We start from the raw sequence: 20,171 nt of genomic DNA, 5'->3' as shown, positions 1-20,171 counted from the left end.
AGAAAAGTCAGAGCAATGTAACATGGTAACATGCTTTTGGTGAGAGACTGAAAGCAGACATGGCTACGTCCCAGCGGGTGGAAATGTGGTAATGAATTTCAAATAAATTTCAAACATTTGTTAAACTCCTCCTGAACAGTTTTACTTGCTACTAGTAAAATATAGATGCCATAACTGAGCATTCACACTGAAGATTTTAATTACACTGAGACTGAAAATAGAGTATAATATTGAAATAGTCTGTCTTCTGTTCTACTAGCCTGTGCCCTTAAAAATTTCAGAGTAAACGTTCTGTTTCTCTTTCTCGATTTCTCACTTGATTTATGATTAAAATATACAGTTTCATAGTTATTGAAAATAGGCTGATTTGTATCTGATGATCTGTCTCAGAGCTGTCTTAACAAGTGTATTATAAAAACTCCTTAGTTTCTATTTTATAAATCTCTATGTAGATTTATTTGAAAACCAGATTTCACCAAAACTGTATTCATTTATTTATCCACTGCATTTGCCTGTCTTGCTGGCTTATGTTAATTAAAAAAATAATAATAATAATAAGGTGAGGCTCAAACAATAGTTTAGCAGAAAAGGGCCTGCCACGCTAGCTCAATATTTAAAGTGAGCCAGGAACTCAAGTCCTTTAACTTCAATAGAATTAAGCTGGTTCCTCCCAAAGGAGGTTTTGCCTGTGCATACTCAGAGCAAGTAGTAATCATAGTAGTTTGTAATTATACTAAATTTAATTACATACAAAGTATGGGAGTTGAAACATTTGATTTTGACTTGTAGAAATAGAATCAGCATGTCCTATTTTCAGTTGCCCACTTATGTTTTTTTACTTCTTTCCTCAGTGTCCTGAGATGAAGGACACTTCATCCAACATCTATCAGCACAGGAGGGATGGAAGATGTAGTAATGCATATTTTACTTTTGGAAAATCAGTAAATTGCACTAGTTGCCAATGAGTGCAGTAAAAATTCTGCTTTTCATTGCTTCCATCTGCTGGTTTCCTTTTGTGTTTAACTGGCAAGAAAAGCAGAATCTCATCATGTGGAACTGATAAAATGTTACCTAACAGGAAAGCAGGACTTTTGTATCATAACCTGCTGTACTTTGTTAATAAATAGCAAAACAAAAAGATATTTAAACAACATTGTAAGCTAGTATGTAAGTTTACTAAAATTTAGCATGGTGTTTTTTTCAGTTTCCCTCCCCAAATCTTTTTAACTAAAGAATTTTACACAGGTACAAAATGAATTGGCTTGGTTTTCAAAAGCATGCTTAAAAGGTTTTTCACTCCTTGAGTATAGTCAGCATCTTAAAAAAAACCCCAAAAAAACCATAATTTAACATTAATTAGTTGTTTAGCACTAGGCATCCAAGTCTTAGAAGCTGCAGCTTTTTCTACCAGTTGTAAAAAGTATTTTAGTAAATGTTCAAACATATCAGCATTTCAATGAAATACCACTATTAATTTAACTAATTTGTAGACTGTTGACTGTCCAGAACTATGTGCATGATTTTCTTTTGCATTGCAATGTATATGATTAACCTATTTCAAATGCTATTTTAAAAAAAAATTTTACAAACTTACTCTTTAGTGCTAAAAAAAATTCACTCTTCTGACAGTGTGTAATATCCTCATTATGCAGACATTTGACTGATAGAGGTATTCTCTTTAGATGAAGCTTATAAAACTTGAATGTCTGAATATCAAGTGGATGTGGTGCCTATCTGTACACAGACAAGATTAGTTTATAAATAGGCACTCTTGGATGACTTGCTCTCCCTCCCTTTCTGTTTTAATTTCATAAAGAATAAGAGGACACTCTAAATCATCCACATTTCTTGAAAAAATAGTCTTCAACATATAAGGTGCAATGTGTTTGATCTAACTATAAATGCTGTTAATGCAGATGCCTATATCTGAAGTAGTTGCCTTACATTCCCTTACATGTAATTGGAGTAAAACATTTTAGGAGAAGAATTCAACTTACCTAACTTAGATGCTTGGCTTAATACAAAAGGAATTATTCTGAATAATTCTGGCTCCTCTTTATTATCTCTGGTGAGCTTGTAGTCAAATAGCTCACCAGAATATACAAACATTATACATACAGGCGTTTTTCAGGCATCTGAGTTTGGATAGGCACATCCTGTCTGGGAGCAAGGTGATACTTGTTAAACCCTCTGTTGTCAACAGCAATGACAAATGGAAAAACAATCGTGTGCCTTTAAAATGTTTGTGTTTTTAGAAGCTAGAATGGGTCAAAGTTACAAATACAAAGAAAGATGATGGGAGTTTTTCAGCAAGTTTCGCTTACAGAGTTTCATTAAATCGTGCTGCTCTCCTGGCCTGAAAACTTCAATGTAATTTGCCAACCACAAGAGAGCAAGAACAATGTTTAGACCTACAACATAATGTGATCAGTTAACTAATCCAAAGAACTTTTAGGATTTAAAAGGAGGATAAAGAGTGGGGGTTTCTTTCTTCTTTTTAAATTGAATTTATTAATCACCAATTTAATTGTAAAAAAAAATTAATTAATTCATTACTATACTGTTACAACAAACAAACAAGAAGATAGAATGGGAAAGAGTAGTTCTAGAATGAATTTTGGGAAGGTGTTACCAGGTGCATCCATACCTCATAGAAAATTCTTCACACTCTTTCACAGATATTTCTATTTAATGTAATTATATGCATGATCTTGACCTGTTATTCACCTCAGCCTTATCTGAGCCAGTTGTGTTTCTAGATAGGTCCAAACTAAATAGACAGATAATAAATCTCAGTATACAGGTGTAGCAAAAGTCTTTATGCAGGTCTGGTTATCTTTGAACCACTTTGTATTATAAGAACCATATCTTGCCTCATTATAGTGGGGAAACACCCACCATTCTCAAGAGTTCACAAGAACTTGCCTCTAAACAGGCTGTGATGAGGAGAGACTAACCCTGACAGTCTGAACTGCAAGCACCAATCATTATGCTATGGCAAGGCTCTTCCTGGATCCTCACAACCCCAGAGGGACATCATCACAACTCAAGAAGCCTGATATGAATATTTAATCTATCTAAAATTGGGTGATTATGCAGATACTGTGCATCTGGGAGAGTTGTTCCCCCAGGGGCTTATAAAAATAAATACTATGTCTAAAATGTAATAGCCAAAATGCAGGTGGTGAATTCTCTCTCTGTCACTTACTTGCAGTTCCTCTTGGCTCGTCCTGATGTGCCTCTGAAACAAATGGTCCTTCTCTGAAAAAAAATTGCCAAGGTAGATGCACCCTCCACAGGAGATTAAGGGGCTCATCACTGGAATATGAGGTGTTCCTCCAAGCCATCTACTGCAGTTTGGGTGATGGGTTTGATGATACAGGGAATAGTTTATAGGTTTTCTTTTTAGTGCGTGGTATATTAGAGTCTCACATTTTAATGAATTCCATAAATAAAAGATGATGAAATGCCAGTGTTTTGTGAACTACATGCAGCTAGTTTCATCTTGAAATCTGGCTACATAAACAATGTTGTAACCAACATTTTTTACCCTGTCTTCTGTGTTGATGTTCTTGGAATTACTAGTTAAACAGCAATAGATCACTTTCATTACCAAAAATAAAATATTGAGCTAGCATCATTGTGTTTTTTGTACTTTCACCTCAGCTGCATCAGTCATGCTGAGAGCAATTGATCTGTTCTGGGTAATGGAGACCTGTCTTCGTGTGGGAAGCAATTTGTTGCTCTAGCTGAAGCCTTTGGCACACTTCAATCTAGCGCTCTAAAAGGTTGTGCAAAGTGGGGACATTAAGCTCCACGCCAGCCACCTTGCTCTCTTCTCCATAGCTTTTGGTACCAGATTTCAGAAAGGTTATAGTGGAGAAGAGAGGAACTGAGACCTAGACAAACCTGCCACGGGAGGGTTTTAACTGTGGCTTTTAAAAGAGTGTAAACTATCCCAGAAATTATCTTTTTTCCCCCTTTTTGGATGAAAATAATGAAACATTCATCAGGGATTCTGGTTCTGTCAGGAACAAACAGCAGCTTGATGAGCTTCTACAACTGCTGTTCATGCACATACCCTGAGGAAAAACAGAGAATTAATAGCTTATCTGCTTTACTTGGTGAGAGAGAAGCTGGGGCTTATAGGAGAATAATTCAGTCAGAGAAATTGCTAATAAATACATCATTTCTTGCTTATTCTCAGAGAAAAAATTATTTTGACTTAAGATAGACTGGTCTTTGTGAGGTATAAAAACATGCAGTGCAAAGAGGCTGCTCCTGATGGTAGAGGCTCTTAATCCCTTTTTAAAAAGTAGTGCTTGTGCTGCAGAAGTATTCAGCATATTGCCATGGAGAGACGAGAAAGCTCCACCGGTTTTCTCTCCCCATCAGGTGTCTGGGCTGGAGCGCAGTGTCGCACTGCTGATCAAAAGCAGAGTGTTTGTTCTCTAACCTCTCTGCGCCCATCTGCAGTAAAGAAGCAAAGGTCACAGAGCAGAGGGTTTCTCTGTGTGCCCCCAGCCCAGCAGCTAAGCCTCTAGCAAACACATTAGTGTTTAATTTGTCCGCGCTGGGGCTGCGTTCCTGGAGCTCGTCACCCTGCCTTGGGCACTGCGTTTGACACAGCTCGGAGGGGCACTCGGGAAGGGACGGGAAGGCAGCGGCCACGCCAATGAGTGGCAACTGCTGGTTCTCTAAACATCTCCCCCTCTCCTCCACCCTTGTCTCCATCCTCCCCCGCTCTGCAAACAAAGAGTGTTTTGATTGCTTGGATGACAGCACAGGAATTTGCCTTTTCAAAAGCACTCTCTCTATATACACAACCTAAGTACTGTAGCCAGAAGAACCTTTTAAAACCATCACTGGTAATGGAAGCTGTAGCAGTGACCAGTTGCATTTGGAACCAGAGTTTCTAACGAGCACATAAACCACAAAGACAAGTCTGCTCTTTAGTCCAACAATATGATGGGCAACAGCCAGTAAAAAATGATTTCATAGATTGCCAAAATTGTTTGTATTGCCTTTGGTTATATCCTTCCAGTGTCTCTGTTTGCAAAGCTCTATGTTTACAAAGCTGTCTGAAATATACCATTTAAATTCATTGCATAATGCACAAAAATCAATTTGCTTGTTCAGCAGCCAAAGGGCAGGAGAACTAATTTTTGTGCATTACAGCATCATTTCAAACTGGCCCATTTGTGACAGGTTTTCAAATGTGCATTATGCCAAATTAGATGAAAGGCACCACAGGGTGATTACATGCATTAAAGGTATCTGGAACAGCAGTCATCTCTCCTATAAAGAGAAAAGATTTCTGGAAGTCTGAGAAGCATGCAGACAGGTGAGGAAATCTCTGTGCTGCAGAACTGCTTAGTTTAAACGCAGTCCCCAAAATTAAACCATATTTTACAAAATGTGCCTTGCTAAACATACATGTGCTTTTTAGTTTGTCCACCTCCTGCTCCATATTAAAACGTTATTTCTTATGTACTCTGTTTTTTCCATCGTAGTCTCCCTTGTTCTGTCCTAATCCTGGTTCTCTCATGTCCTGCCTCTCTATTCACTTGCCAAACTTGTTTTTCGGTCTGTCAATCATTCTGACTCTAATCTGTTCTAAACTTAACTCCTGCCCACCCAATACCCCAGTTCCACTGGAAAGGAGGTGCCACTGTCCAGAGCTCTCCCCCAGTCTTCACCAGACCATATGGGCCTTTTGATCCACCTTGCTCTTCCTTTTCCTGCTCTCTTTCCTAGCTTTGTGGGCACCTACACCTCGTCTGCTCTGGAGAAAGCTTCTGAACTCTAATACTGCTTATGAATGCAACTTTTCTAATTTCTTCTCTTCTGGCATTCCCAGTAGGTCTTAAGGTTTAATTGTTGTCATCTCCAAAATTTTTTTAAAGCTCTGTACAGCCTTCAGTTTTCTTTGTTTAGTCTTTGATCTTTCTGTAATTTCAAAATAGACTCATGCACAGCCTATCTGTGCCTATGTTATTTATTTCTCTTTACTACCTTTTCTCTTTACCACATCCATTCCCAAATGGCTCAGCTCAAGACCACCTACTCTTTTCTCAATTCAAGCTTTTTGCCTCGATCCTACCACATTATCAACCCCTTGCTTTATCTGTACATTCCTGCTCCCTGAACTATATCTTGTGGTGCTCTTTGCCATTGCTGCATCGCACCAATCTCTCCTCGTTCACTGTCCTCTCTCTGTCCTCACTATGAATGGGCTCTCTCTGCCTGAGGGCTCACACGATGCTCTCTGACTCCTTTCTCATTGCAGTCTAACCTTGATTCTAATCTACATGTTACACAGAATTTGCCTTTCCAAATGTAAGAAGTTCCTTATTATCTACCTGTAAAACAGACTTTTCCATTATGATTATCTCCAGTCTCTCTCGAGTTCACTCCCCAGCTCCTCTTAACTAGTTCTTTGTGAAGTAATACCTTTTCATTTTTTTCCTGCTTAAGAACCCATTTATAGAACCTTCTTCCCTCTTCCCTCAATTCCCACTACTCTTGTGATAATACTGACTTACCCTTTTGTTTATACTGGTTCCTTACATACAGTGAGTTTTTACACAATTCATGGTAGTGGTTCTCATATATTGCTTAACATCCACAAACTCTTCCTGGCTTCTCAATATTCTCTCATAACTATCTCAACCCTTACTGAAACTAGAGTATTCATGACAAAAACTCAGCATCTTATTTTCATCTACCTCAATTTTCCTGATTTTCTGGCAGTTCTTGTTGAAAAATTCTTAATTTCAGATTATCTCCTACTTCTCTCAATTCTTCCTTCCCATTTATATAGATCTCATCAAAATGAATATACTTACTATCAGTATTATATATAAAATTCCTCTTCACTCCTTTTCCTTTTTGAATCCATTTTCTATTTCTGTGTATATTTTTAGACCATATGTTTCAGGCAGCACCACGAGTTTGAAGTGAGGTTGACAGTAGAGTACTGAGTAGCCACGGACATCAGGCTGTGTGGGTTATTGTCTGGGACTTTTGTGAGCTGATCTTTTCCCAGTGTAAATGAGAATTAGGGATAGTAGATCAATCTATGTGGGTCTTTCATGATAACTATTTCAGCTTTGTTTAAATACTTATCTTACCTCTAAGCCTCCATTTGTTTTTCTGCTTTTGTCCGATGCCTCCTGCAGCAGTGTTCTCTCTCACACTCTGATCATTATAAAAAATTACAGTAGCATTCTTAATCTGCAGGCATATGTCTTAACCCTAAAGCCAAATCTAAAAACAGGATTCTACAGGATTCTTCTTTCCACTGATGCTCCTGAGCACCAGATACATAGCAATTAGCTGAAAATCTCTAATTTTGGCTGCATAGCAGAAGAAATCTCTAACTGATTAAGAAAAGGTTCAGGAACTTTGGAGATTAAAGATCATATGGCAGCCTCTGAAAAGTCCTCCACTTTGTTGCTCCACACTGTATTGCTTCAGTTTTGATTGTAAAATCGATTTTGTATTTTGAAAATGTATTAGCCATATCATTATAAAAAAGGAATACCTAAGGGAAAATCAGGGTTGTTGCAGCTGGTTGAAAAAAGAGTCTCAAGGTGTCAAGAATTTAAAAGTGTTTATTTCCCTTTATGGGACTTCTTTCAGATGGACAGATAAACTTTGGAGTGTTATTTAATTCTTTGTAAAGGAGATACGATCACATCTCTTTGACCATCGGAATGTAAGCTGGTGTCGACTTACCCCATTCAGATCGCATTCAAAGCCCTAATTGCCCTGCTGTAAGAACTTTATTGTCGTTTGATCAGTATCTCACAACACTTGGTTACTGTATATACTGATTTTATCCTGTGGCTATTTTAATAAAAAGGAAACCTGTGCAAACAGATGATTTTACTGATACTATTAGTGCTACCTAACTGTTTTATTGGTCTTTGAAGCCCAATAACATGAAATATTATTATAAAATTTGTGGGCTTCTTAGTCTGTTATATGATAAGGAATGTGATAAATTCATTAACACATTAAATGTGGAGGTACACCAGTGATATGCTATATTACACAGTCACTCAGATGCAGGAAAAGCCAATTTAGTTACTAGAAAGTCAAAACTAAGGAGACAGTAAAATCTTTGCTGTGAAGTTCTGACAGTTAATTAATAGACAAATTCTGATTTCACCCTGCTGCTTCAAAATTGAAGTGTTTTTATCCTAGATTAATTTCTTGCCACAATAAATAATATTTTAAATTTGCTGCTAATCTTACGTAGATAACAATCTAACCTTTCAGTTGGCATTTGGAGGATAGGGACATCTCGTATTTACAATTAGTTTGGTGTTTTTAAAATATTACTTTTATACAGCTTGCCAGCAGGATATAGAAGGAGAGTTTGGGAGATTTTTTGTAATCATTCTCGTGCAGGATTTGTGTTTCTTCTCCCCATGATTTCTTTGAGCTTAACAAAAAACAGGGTTGAGAAGATTTGTTTGGTATTTAACTTGATTATTTAAATAAGAGATAAGCAATTGCCATTACAGCAGCTAGGCAATAATTTCCTGGGGTCAGGGTCTCTCCTGTCCTGTGTACACCTCTATTGTTAATGGAGCTGAACATGCACACAGGCATTTTTAGAAGGGAATGTTAAACAGTCCCCATTTATTTTACAGTGTAAATACTTACAAGACAAAACACAGACTTCAGGAGTCAGTCTGAAGACTTTAAAGAAAGACCTTGAAGAACAAAGAGGTTTAACAACCTAACCATCACTTTTTCCTCACAAGTTCTAACTTTAGAACTGCAAAAGAGTCTTTAACTATCACAACCCCACTTAACTGTACCTAACCATAGAGAGGTGGGGTCCAGGCATCAACTTTTTTCTCAGCATTTCTTCAGTGGACTAGCTGAACTCTCCTTTAAGAAACACGTCATTAGACGTACAGGGAGCTTAGGTATAGATGCTTATCAACCAAAAACTAACTCTTATTCTAAATTTCCTAAATGGGCATCGACCAGAAAGGTTTCTTGTTCAGCTGGATGAGTATGTGTAACAGTTTTAAGTTTAAAGAGTCAAACTTTATGTGCACAGAGACATTTGTGTGGTGCCGTGTGACCCCAAGAGCAGGAGCCTCTCTCAGTCAGAACCATATCATTATACAGGACCTGAGCTTACAGCATGGAGCTGTGTCAAGGCAGGTTTAGGTTGGATATTAGAAAAAGGTTCTTCACCCAGAGGGTGGCTGGGCACTGAACAGGCTCCCCAGAGCAGTGGTCACAGCACCAAGCCTGACAGAGTTCAAGGAACATTTGGACAGTGCTCTCAGGCACAGGGTGTGACTCTTGGGGTGTCCTGTGCAGGGCTGAGAATTGGACTCAATGACTTTTGTGGGTCCCTTCCAAATAGAATAATCTATGATTCTATGGCATTTTTTCCCCCCTCTTTAATCCCACTGTATGTCTCTTGTTGCCTTTCAGCTACTTTTCAACATCATAATAGTTTGTGTTCTCTCCATTTTGTAGTCTGAATTAATGCCTGCAGCTGCCACTGAACTGAAAGTTGAAGTGCAGCAGGTGGTGGATGCTGTTATCAAGCCAGAGTGCTGCTGAATCTCAGAGTTGAAAGGTTCCCAATCCCACACTATGGTCACCTCTTCAACCAGAACAATAAACCTGACTGAAGGATTTATTACTTGTGCCTAGGGCCTCACTTAATATAGTTTCTTCCTATGTACATCCCCCACTCCCAGGTTAGAAGCAACTTAGTCCTTTTTACTGTTGACAGAGAAATTTTAAGAAGCTTTTGATTAGTTCTGAGGGCAACTTCTACATTTTTAGCACCTGCATTTTCTAGAAGAGTGTGGGTTTTTTAACTTGAGGCAGAACAGGTTTGCAAACTGCAGTAGCTCAGTACCTTAAAGAAACTTTGCGGACAGTTCTTCAAAAGGTCTATGACTTCAGCAGAAGGAGCTTTCCTGAGGCAGCCAACTTTACAATTGCTTTACAAAGGAAGAATATTACCATCTTGACATTTATCAGTAGTAAAAAGTATGTCTCAGGGAGGAAAATATTGTGACAGAGTTCAATCTTCTCAGCATTGACAGAGCTTGATAGAGATTTTACAAGTGTTTACTGTTTATCAAGAGTAAAGGTTCTGCAGACTTTAATAAGACTTGCATTGCTAAATGCCCAAGAAAATCTTGGAAATTTTGCCCTAATGATTCTTGAGGATGGTTCTTGTGAGAAATTACTTCTGGAGACTGGAACACATTGTTCATGCAATATAGTTCCCTGTTCTTGCTCGTAACAAAAGATGTACAAGCTCCTGACAGGCATGGCTGAAGGCCTTCCTGTGCATGGCACTCAGTGTGGTCTTGGTTCTATTTTCTTTCTTTTCACAATTCTGCAGAAATCTGTGTAACTGACATGTGAACAAGTCATGCAGCTTGGAAAATGTGAAAAAGAAATGTAAAAATGCTTGTTAATCAACCAGGATTTATTTGCTATGATGATATCACAAGACTCTGTGTTAGACAGAGTGATATTGTCTATCTTTAATAATGACCTAGAAGCAGTAATAATATGCTAATGAAACTTCAGGTTTCATTGTGAAAGATACTCCTCTGTAAATCTGGTGAGCTGAATAATTGTCTCTGCAGTAGTAAGGCAGGACAGAAAGATACAGTTACCCAAGTGTCTCAGGGTGTGCACAAAGATGCATACCTCTGCACACACATACTTCCTCTCTTAGAAATCCAAAACTTAAATTCCTAAACTGAAAAAAATGTTATAATCAAAGAAATATTGAAAAGAGTACAAAACCCCAACAGTCTACCTTGAAAAATATGATATTCAAAAGACACACTATATCAAGACATAAAAACTTTGCAGAGGCTATGCTTCACCCTCAGAGAATGCATATTGTCAGCTATAAAATGTCATATATCTCAAACCAACACATAAAGTTTCTTACCATGAATACAGAGGTGTTCATCCTTTGTTATAGGACAACTTGTTAAGATGCATGAAGCTGTCACTCCAGCTAGAAGAGCTATGCTTCATTTTGCACATAGAATATATATAAAGAGAACAGTGAGACTGCTTTATTTGACAGTTAAAGTTGGTCTAGAAATAGTGAAAAGTCCTGTCTGTATCTGTGGATTGCTTATCTCAATCCCTGGACAGATTTTTGTGTGAAAATCAATATAAAACTTTTCCACAGATTCTTTTTTAGATTTTCCAAGCTTTCCTGATAATATATGAGCATTGCATTTAAAATTATGAAGTTTTCTAAGCAAAGGATTTCAATGAATAGGATGAAAAACATATGACTGCATTTTGCCTGGTATCTATATCCCATTATCTGAAAGCTCTTATGTCTTTGACATAATAGACAAAGTTATGTTTTTGACATAATAGACAATGAACTTCCTTCTGCTTTCAGTTACACCCATATAAATCTGGAGTAACACCTTTGGAATCTGAGATGAATCTGCCTCAATCTCTCTTTTTAGATGCTGGACCATGGCCAATCTTTTTACATTGAATAACTGCTTCCAATGTTGGGATTGTATTCACAAGTAATCCTTAGAAGGTGCATTAGAAAACACACCTCTAAACTTTGGGAAATGCTGGACAGCTAAAGTCCATGTTATATTAATGAAGCTTAAGTGTAGCCCAGAGCTTTAAGGAAATATATCTGACTGTGTGTCCTGTGCAAGTGGCTGAGGAGGAGACGTGCCTGCACAGGCTCTGCAGTTTGCAGCCTGTCTGGAATGTGAGGCTGCTCCCACTTCTCAGAAAGAGGCAGCGTCCCTCTGCTCTTGCCTTTTCATGTGTCTTGGTTTTAAACATACTTAAGTGAAATTAAGAAATGTATCACCAGCATGTAGAGCTTTAGACAGCTTTGTCAGCCACTGCAGGTGATTGCACCTTTCATTTATTCACTCATTCTCTCTGCTGAGAGGTGACAAGACACACTTTTCACAAATCAGTTCAATTCTGTGCTTTTGAAACCATGCTGCAAACCAGGTTAATAAAGTAACCCAGATTAAAATGAAACAGGGTAAAGTACTAGAAACAGAAATTTGAGAGTTATAATTTTGCTGCCAAATTACAGTAATTTAAAGACGATAGGGTGCACCCTTTTGACTAAAATTTTGGTCTGAACCTGGAAGTGCGTCTTACAGTCCGGTGCATCTTATATATGGACAAAGTTCGGAAATTTGCCAACCTGGAAGTGAGAACCGCGAGCTGCGGGGGGAGCCGGCAGGGTCGTGGCCGGTGGGTGCAGGCAGGGCCGCGGAGCTGTGGTGCCGCGGCTGCCAGGTGGAGGCAGGGTCGTGGCCAGTAACCGCGCAGGTGGAGCCCGTGGTGGATCCTCGCTGCAAAAAAAAGTGCGCCTTATAGTCCAGTGCGCCTTATATATGGGCAAAAGTTTTGAAATTTGCCGATACCCAGAAGTGTGCCTTATAGTCGTGAAATTACTGTATTTCATAACAAGCAACAGATTTCCTTAAATTTTTGCAGAACCTACCACTTTGCAACTAGTTCTTTGAGAAACATCTATGATGTATATGTCTACTGATATCTGCAGGTCAGAAATTATGGTGTAGGGAACTGACTAGACAGAGATATAACAAAATGTTTGAAGCTCTTGATGTCAGAGTCAGAAACGTCCTTCTGGCCTTTGTTGTGCATGTGTGTGGAAGAAATGTATATGCTAAGTTCTTCCCCATGATCGCTTCTTTTTGTAGGGAAAAAAGTCACAGATCAGCATTATTTTCTAGACATGTGAATTGTGACATTCCCTGTTTTATTAGGAATATTTCCTGTCTTTACTTATACACCAAGTCTGGAATGTCTTTTTTTGCGTGTTAGGGACAAATGTGCAGGAACAGTATTTCCAACTTAACAACTCATGTGTGATGTGTTTCTCTTTTCAACAATTCCCACTACTCAGCTTACAGTTTCATTAATTTTTCAGGTGAAATTTTGCTGATATGTGAGTGAAGGATTGAAAACACTGAAAAATATTGCACTGTATTTCTCCACTCCAAGCTGCTGTTGGAGTAATTTACTTGCTGTAAGTACAACATCACTCCACACCCCAAAAAGTGAAGGAAGAATCACATTTCTGAAGACAAGAGCTGGTAAATCAGTTCTGTACTAGCTCAGACAGACTTTTCCACTACAAACCTAACAATAATATTAAGAATTAAAAGGGTCAAATTCTCTAGAAAACTTTATTTTGCAAATGGAACTGAAAGACTTTTGAGCTTCTGTTTTGGGAAGCAAAGGGAAAAAAGGTAAGGCAATAAAACTGAAAATGTTACATTTTAATTGATAATGAATAAGAAAAGAAGTAAAGGCCTTTGCAGCATCCAAATCATGATAAAACAAGATTTGGGAAGACCTGAAGTTGTGCAGGTGGCAGGGGCTGCCTTGCAGCACAAGACAGTGCTCCCACTGGAATCCAGCTGCCAGCCCCACTGGCCAGCTGGGCTCATCTGGAAGCATTTACCTGTAGTTAGAAATCATTACAGTTTGAAAAAGTACTTTTTAGAACAAAAATAACTTTGTATGAAGCAATCAATGTCATCAATCCTAGGCTTGTCAGAATCACTGAGTCTAATTCTGACATCCACATGCATCCTAATTTATACAGAATCATCAAGGAATTGCAGAAAGAACAGAGATTTAGCCTCAAAATGTAGCCTTAAGCCCTAAACTACCTGTTGAGACTGAATCTCTCTGGAGTAAAATGACTTAATTCTATCTACTTCATTATGTTCTGGATGAAGCCCAAAGGATTGTATATTTTAAATGTAAGAGTATACCTTTATTTTTCACCATACATGCACCTGCCATGGAAACCTGAGTTACTTCCACTTAAGAAGGCAGCAGTTCCCAAAATACGGTCAAATAACTGTAACTTGCAATTCATAACGAGCAGATCAGTGACTGATCGGGACCGAAAAATGTTGCTTGGAATATTCTGGCATAAAGGTTATGATTATGGCAAGGGAAGTGCTGAATTTTCCAACACCTTGCAGTCAAGAAACTTGGTGAAGGCTTGGCTTTGTCTCCCCAAAATATCTAAACCTTGAGGAAAGTTTGCTGCAAAGTTGTCTTCTCAGTGACTGAATTAAATGCCCTGTGTGCCAAAGCTTTGGTGTCTGTAGTGCTTATGATGAAGAAAAAGCCCAGACCAGTCAATTTAAAATATTGAGAGGTAATTTAATAAAGAAACCCTCACTCGGGCAGTCCATGAAACTGGTCAATATTAGAAGATTTTTTAAATTTATTATTTTAATATAAAAATCAGAGCTGAATGGCAGATGTGTGTGTGCCTTGGCAGCAGTATTGGAATCTGCCAGTGAGTTTGGGGAGGTTTTCAATTTCGACATGGGCATGGTTTTCCTTGAGCCTTCCTCACGCTTCCCAGGTGAGACCATCTCTGCTGCCCACCTGGGAAGCCAGCAGCGGGGTCACTGTGCTCCCATGCCCAGGGCTGCTGCACAGATGGGGACTGCTGGATGCTAAAAGGGTGCATTACCTGCCCGAGTCACAGTGCAGCCCCAATTACTGCGGGGTGCTGGGTTCACTGTCAATTAGAGTGGCAGCGATGGTGAGCAGCAGCTGTGACAGATGGCCAGGCTCCAGCCACCTTGTGGGCAATGGGATCAGAGCCAGCTCAAATCTTTTCTTCCCTCTTAAAAAAAAAAAAAAAAGAAAAAAGAAAAAAAAAAAAAAAGAAAAAAGTAAAAAAAAAAAAAAAGTAGGCAAAAAAAGGAAAAAGGCTCTCAAACCCCAACACAGTTGTCAGTTAGTTGCAACGTATAAGGGGGAAGTATCATATCTACAAAGGCAGTATTTATCTTTCTCTATTAACCCTTACTTTCAGCTTTTTGAAGTCAAGATTTTGTTTATTTATTACTTACTTCAAGCATGTTTTAGCAGGATGTTCAACCTGAAAGACAGTTTACTTTAAACCTTTGTTCTGAGGGGAACTTACAAGATGCTTTGCTCATAACAACCAGTTTAACCCAGCTTTTAGATTCTTAATTGGAGAATTTTTTTCTCCCAGAACTGTACCAGCTCTGTTTCTGAACACAGCACATTAAGATAAACCTGAGACAGAACCTATTGTCTCTGATGAAATCCAGTTCTGTTTATTAGCTTAGGGTGATATTTACCCTGTGTTAAAAACTGGAACTATAACACCCTTGCTAATCTCATCTGGGCAAGAGTCAAAGTTCTCTCCAAAGGGCTTACAGGGCTTTATTTCCAGATGATTGGGGTGTTGAGCACCTCTTTATTCTTCTCTAGGCTCACCCACAACCAATATTAAAGTGTTCTTGCAGGCACCAAGGAAATGCCCAAAACGCTATCACAGAACCAGTATGAAGCACTCAACAGAAATGCAGCCAACATGGGTCACATCCTGACAGCATTCTGCACCAAATTACACTTCCTGCACAATTCAGGCTTTGACCTCACAGTGCAACACTTATAATCTGGTCAGATGTGTGCTTGAGGTTTGTTCACACCATGTGCGCTACAGCAGTGGCAAAAGTGTGGCTTTCTGAGGTGAGAGGGAATACACAAATGGGAATGGTGGTGTCCCATCAGAGAAAGTGGCCTCCTATTTCATCAGCAGCCAATTTGAAAAGAAAAGTATAGACAGTTTAGAAATTGAGTGAAGATTGTTTGAGGTTGGATAAAAATTGTTATCAGGTAGTAGGTATAAATCAAAGAAGGAAACACATTTAGATTCTTTGTCAACTAAATTACTAATTCTTTTGGCAATGCAAGATGAAAGTAAAAAAAAAAGAAAAAAAGAGTGGATTACTTTCATGCTAGATTTAAACTAGACCTTTTGTAAATGCTAGGACAAACAGATTTTCCCCTTACGATACAAACAGCCAATCAGAGATTTCCATCCAAAAGACAAAGCATTTTCAACTATCCAGAGCAAAGGAAATCTCTTTTCATAGAAGAGAAAAGTTGAGGTAGGCTAAACATGAACAGAACTAACAGAATCTGGGCACACAAAATTAGAGCAATATGTCACAAATGAAAGACTACAAAGCAGGCTTTCACCAAATATTTAAAAATAGAAGGAAAGAAAAAAATTAAGCAGTGGCAATCACAGCAGCATTACTAATTACTATATATTTTGTTACTAATATTATAAGGGTGTCTTGAGGCCCCTATCTAGAGTTAAAATTTAAGCTTCAGTTATGAGCTGCTGTGTGTCTTGTCAGTTAATGCCCCAAAGGCAGTGAGAGAAGGGAAAAAAATTTTAATCTTTGGTTGTTAATAGTGTTGACAATTGAGTGCAGTCTTAAGACAACAAAAAGAATTTTTAAAAAATATGTTTGCTTTTGTTACTATTAATTCAAGCTTTATGGTAACTTTTTGCTAATAATAATTTCCTCAGGCTGAAATCAACAGTGGAAAAGGGGCTTAATGTGCTCTTACTGCTTAGTATTTGTGCTGCAAAAGTTTGATTGACTTACTCAATGTTCTTCTTATTCATTAAATAAATAAATAAAATAAACCAAAGATGTTTTCTATTATATTATAAATTTTATTGTTTTTCTGTGGGGGAAGAAGAAGCTTTTTCTTTGTTAACCTTTGATGCACAGGTTTTGTTTTTGTTTTTGGTTTTGTTTTTTTTGAGAATGGCAGAGCAACCTTTCTTCTGATGCATGCTTAGAATTCAGCTCAGTCTGTCAAAACCATAATCGCAGCTGGTAAATTCTCAGCAATCTGATATCAGGGGTGTATGCAGAGTAGATGATCTCTTATAGCTTTATTTTTGTTTTTCTGTGGACTCTTCTATTCACACTGCACACTGTGAGCAGCTACTGTACCCTTTCTCAGAAAATACTTGTATTCCAGGTAGGCAGAAAAAGACAGAGATGAGGGGGTAAGAGAGCACCTGCTGCTTGGGTTTTTCAGGCAAAGACTTGATACACAAAGAGAATAAAAGAAACATCTGTGGTAACACAAGCAACATGAGCAAAACAGGAAAAGAAATGCAGTTCTTCCAGGTTCCTTGTGGGCATCCTAATCATATAATCATTTCTCATATTTTGAAGGACAAGCAGGTCAAATAGTGAGTGAACAATGCAAGATTTTTAAGAGAAGTGAGCATTTGCATTTACTTGCAAGGACCGTGGCTCGTATCTCATCAAGAGATGTAAATGATTTTAAGAAAAATGACTTACTGATAAAAATAGATTGTTCTAAAATGTAAACTTACAGGATGGCTTTGGATGCAGTTTCCTATCTCAGATAAAAACTGGATCAGAAATCCCTTCCTTACCTGCAAGTAATAACCGTGGTCTTTATTTCATTGAAATACTGAAAGACAAGTAAATTATTTTGAAAAGTATTGTTAAAAAATGCCAACATATTGTTTAATAATTCATTCTACTTTGCAATCAAACTTTTAAAAATGTGCTTTGCAATAATTTTAGATGTATCAAGGAAGTTCTCCATTGGCTAATTATATCACATCTGCAGTTTTAGGTAGAACAGAAGTTGACATCTTTACAAAGGTAAAAGTCAGATTTAAAATGAAAAGATACTTTCAACATTAAACAGGTGAATAACTTTACACATGAGAACCATTTCATTTGGCACTATTCATGTGTAAAATCACATGTCATTATGCTGGAACTTAATCCTGCTGATCCTTATTTCAGGCTGGGTCACACTGCTAATTTTTAAGACTCTTCATCCATTTCAATAGATATTTCTGATAATGATGAAAAGAAGCTCATTTATTTAAAAACATTGTCAAGAGAACCTCCGATGAGCAGTCCCTCTCTTCACCAATAAATAGATGGATAAATTAATAGATAATTTAGTAGTTAATTGATACAGACAATATACAAATGAATAACCACACTACCGCAATGAAAAAAACCCCCAAAAACAACAAAAGAAGTCAAGCCTGCTTTTTTATAGAAGGGCACTTTGTGGCTCCTTATTAACTTGCAGCCTCTGCAATATCTTGTATACTGTTGACATTCCTTAGCTTGGGCTAACAGTAACATGATTACAGTACTCCCATCACACCCTTCACTAGCTCAGTCAACTCTATTCATGTGTTACACACCTGTGCATATTTGCAGTCCATTTAACTGTGGTGTGAGAAATATTAGCTTTCAAGGTGGACTCAGTAAAGATGTTTCCCACCCCCCACCCTTTTTGTACTTCACAAACACTAAAGAAATAGTTAGGAAGTCACAGACCCTTCATCTTGCATAATTCCTGTATTTGATGGTATCATGGTATTGTATCAATTTCACTTCTCCAAATAGGTGGGGATGTAAGTAGAGCAACCATCCCCCCACAGCCCCACCAGGTAGTATTTGGATCTTCTCTCTACTGTGCCAGATGGTCTCATGAGAGACAAAATTTCTTCCTCTTGTATCTGAGATTATCATGTATATTAAAATGTTACCACCCTGAATGTTCAAATCTCATAGGAACATCCTAGTACCATAGGGAGACAAAATTTTCAATGTCTATACATTTCAAAGTTGTATAAAAAAACCATGGGGAGTTGTTTAAGGAAATGATGAGATTATTAATGACATCAATTAATAATTTATGTTAACCTTTTACATTCAATTCAAGTATCTGTATTTGGTTATGGCAGATGAAATGCAGTATATTTATCCTCTAGTACTAAAGCCATCATCTACACAGAGAACTCAGTGGCTAGAGGGGATGTCACTATCTGCAATCTATTGCAGTCTGCACTTAAATGCAAAACACCATTTTTCCTTAATGTCTGGATGCCCTGCTGTAAAAATATGGTGGTCCTGGAAGTGTTTGTGTATAGTCAGACGTAGGAGATGTTTTGACAGTTAACTGTCTGTTTTACTGACACAATAGGTAAATTCAGCAAAATGTAATCCCAGAGTTGAATTAAGATTGAGGTTGACCTGAAGTCTGTCATCTGACTGCTGCAGTTCTAGTCTCTTCCATCATTAATTATATGTCTAATTTGAATTTATCCAGAAATTTATCCCAGATAAAGCCAAGAAAAATTCTCTTTTTTTTACAAGTGTAGGTAACAGTTATTCTCTATTCTCTAAGACTTTCTATTGGTCAGTATAGAATGGTCATAATTATTCAGAACTAAAAGAAAGTTAATGAGCAGGTAGGATATCTACTTAAAGAAATCGTTTACATAATATACCTATGTGTATTGCAGATGCTGTTTAGGTGTCAGTGCTAGAGAAAACAAAATTTCAACTTAAGCTTTGGGTCAACTGATAAGTTTAAAACGAATTTGAAAGGAAAAACAAATGAGCAATTGGTAGCATCCTCTCTCAAGTGTTTGGTGAATTGTCCTTTCTCATGTTAATTCTCAGATGGCTCAAGGACAACTACTGAAGGTATGCAAAAGCCCAAATTCATGTTTCAAAGGCTTTCCCTCATCTGTTTCCTGATTTACCTTTGTGCCAGAAGCCTTTTATTGCATCTTAGTTCACCATTAGGGGACACCGTGAGTGGATTTACTATTGAATGAACAAAAGTGGAGAATTAAAGGTCTAAATCCTGCATGGCAAGCATGGAGAAAAGCTGCAAGTTAGCAGCTCCTGAGTAGTGAATGGACTCCCCCTTTTCTTTCATTCATAGAAAACAGTGAAATTCATAAAGACTTTTAAAACAAGGTCTTTATAATTTTATGTAAGTGGAAAAGAAAATAGATTATAGACATTAATCCATCAAAATTCAGTGGTATTTCACTAAATGAGCAGATAAGTCTTTTAGTATTGCCCTTTCACTGAATCATACCATAAAGTCACCAAAACCATTGTTAGATTACTGAAGTGAGAGTAGTTTTAAATGACAGGTCTGAGAAGTAACAAATGAGAAGAACTGATAGAAAATTAATTACAGTAATTTCACGAATACAAGCCGCACCAATTTGACCAAAATTTTGGTGGAAACCCGGAAGTGCGGCTAATATTCCGGGGCGGCTAATCTATTAACAAAATTCTAAAAGCTGCCAACACGGAAGTGAGAGCCCGCGGCAGCCCCAAGCCAAGCTGGAGCCCGGCCGGCCCCGGCAGAGGTGGGAAAGCCTGGCAGAGGCGGGGCCAGCAGTGTCGGGGGCGGGCGGCAGAGCCTGAGCCAGCAGGGCGGGG

Source organism: Catharus ustulatus, chromosome 3 (genome assembly GCF_009819885.2).
Source record: "Catharus ustulatus isolate bCatUst1 chromosome 3, bCatUst1.pri.v2, whole genome shotgun sequence".
In the NCBI taxonomy this organism is placed as follows: Eukaryota; Metazoa; Chordata; class Aves; order Passeriformes; family Turdidae; genus Catharus; species Catharus ustulatus.
Note: the sequence above shows the minus strand (reverse complement) of the source record.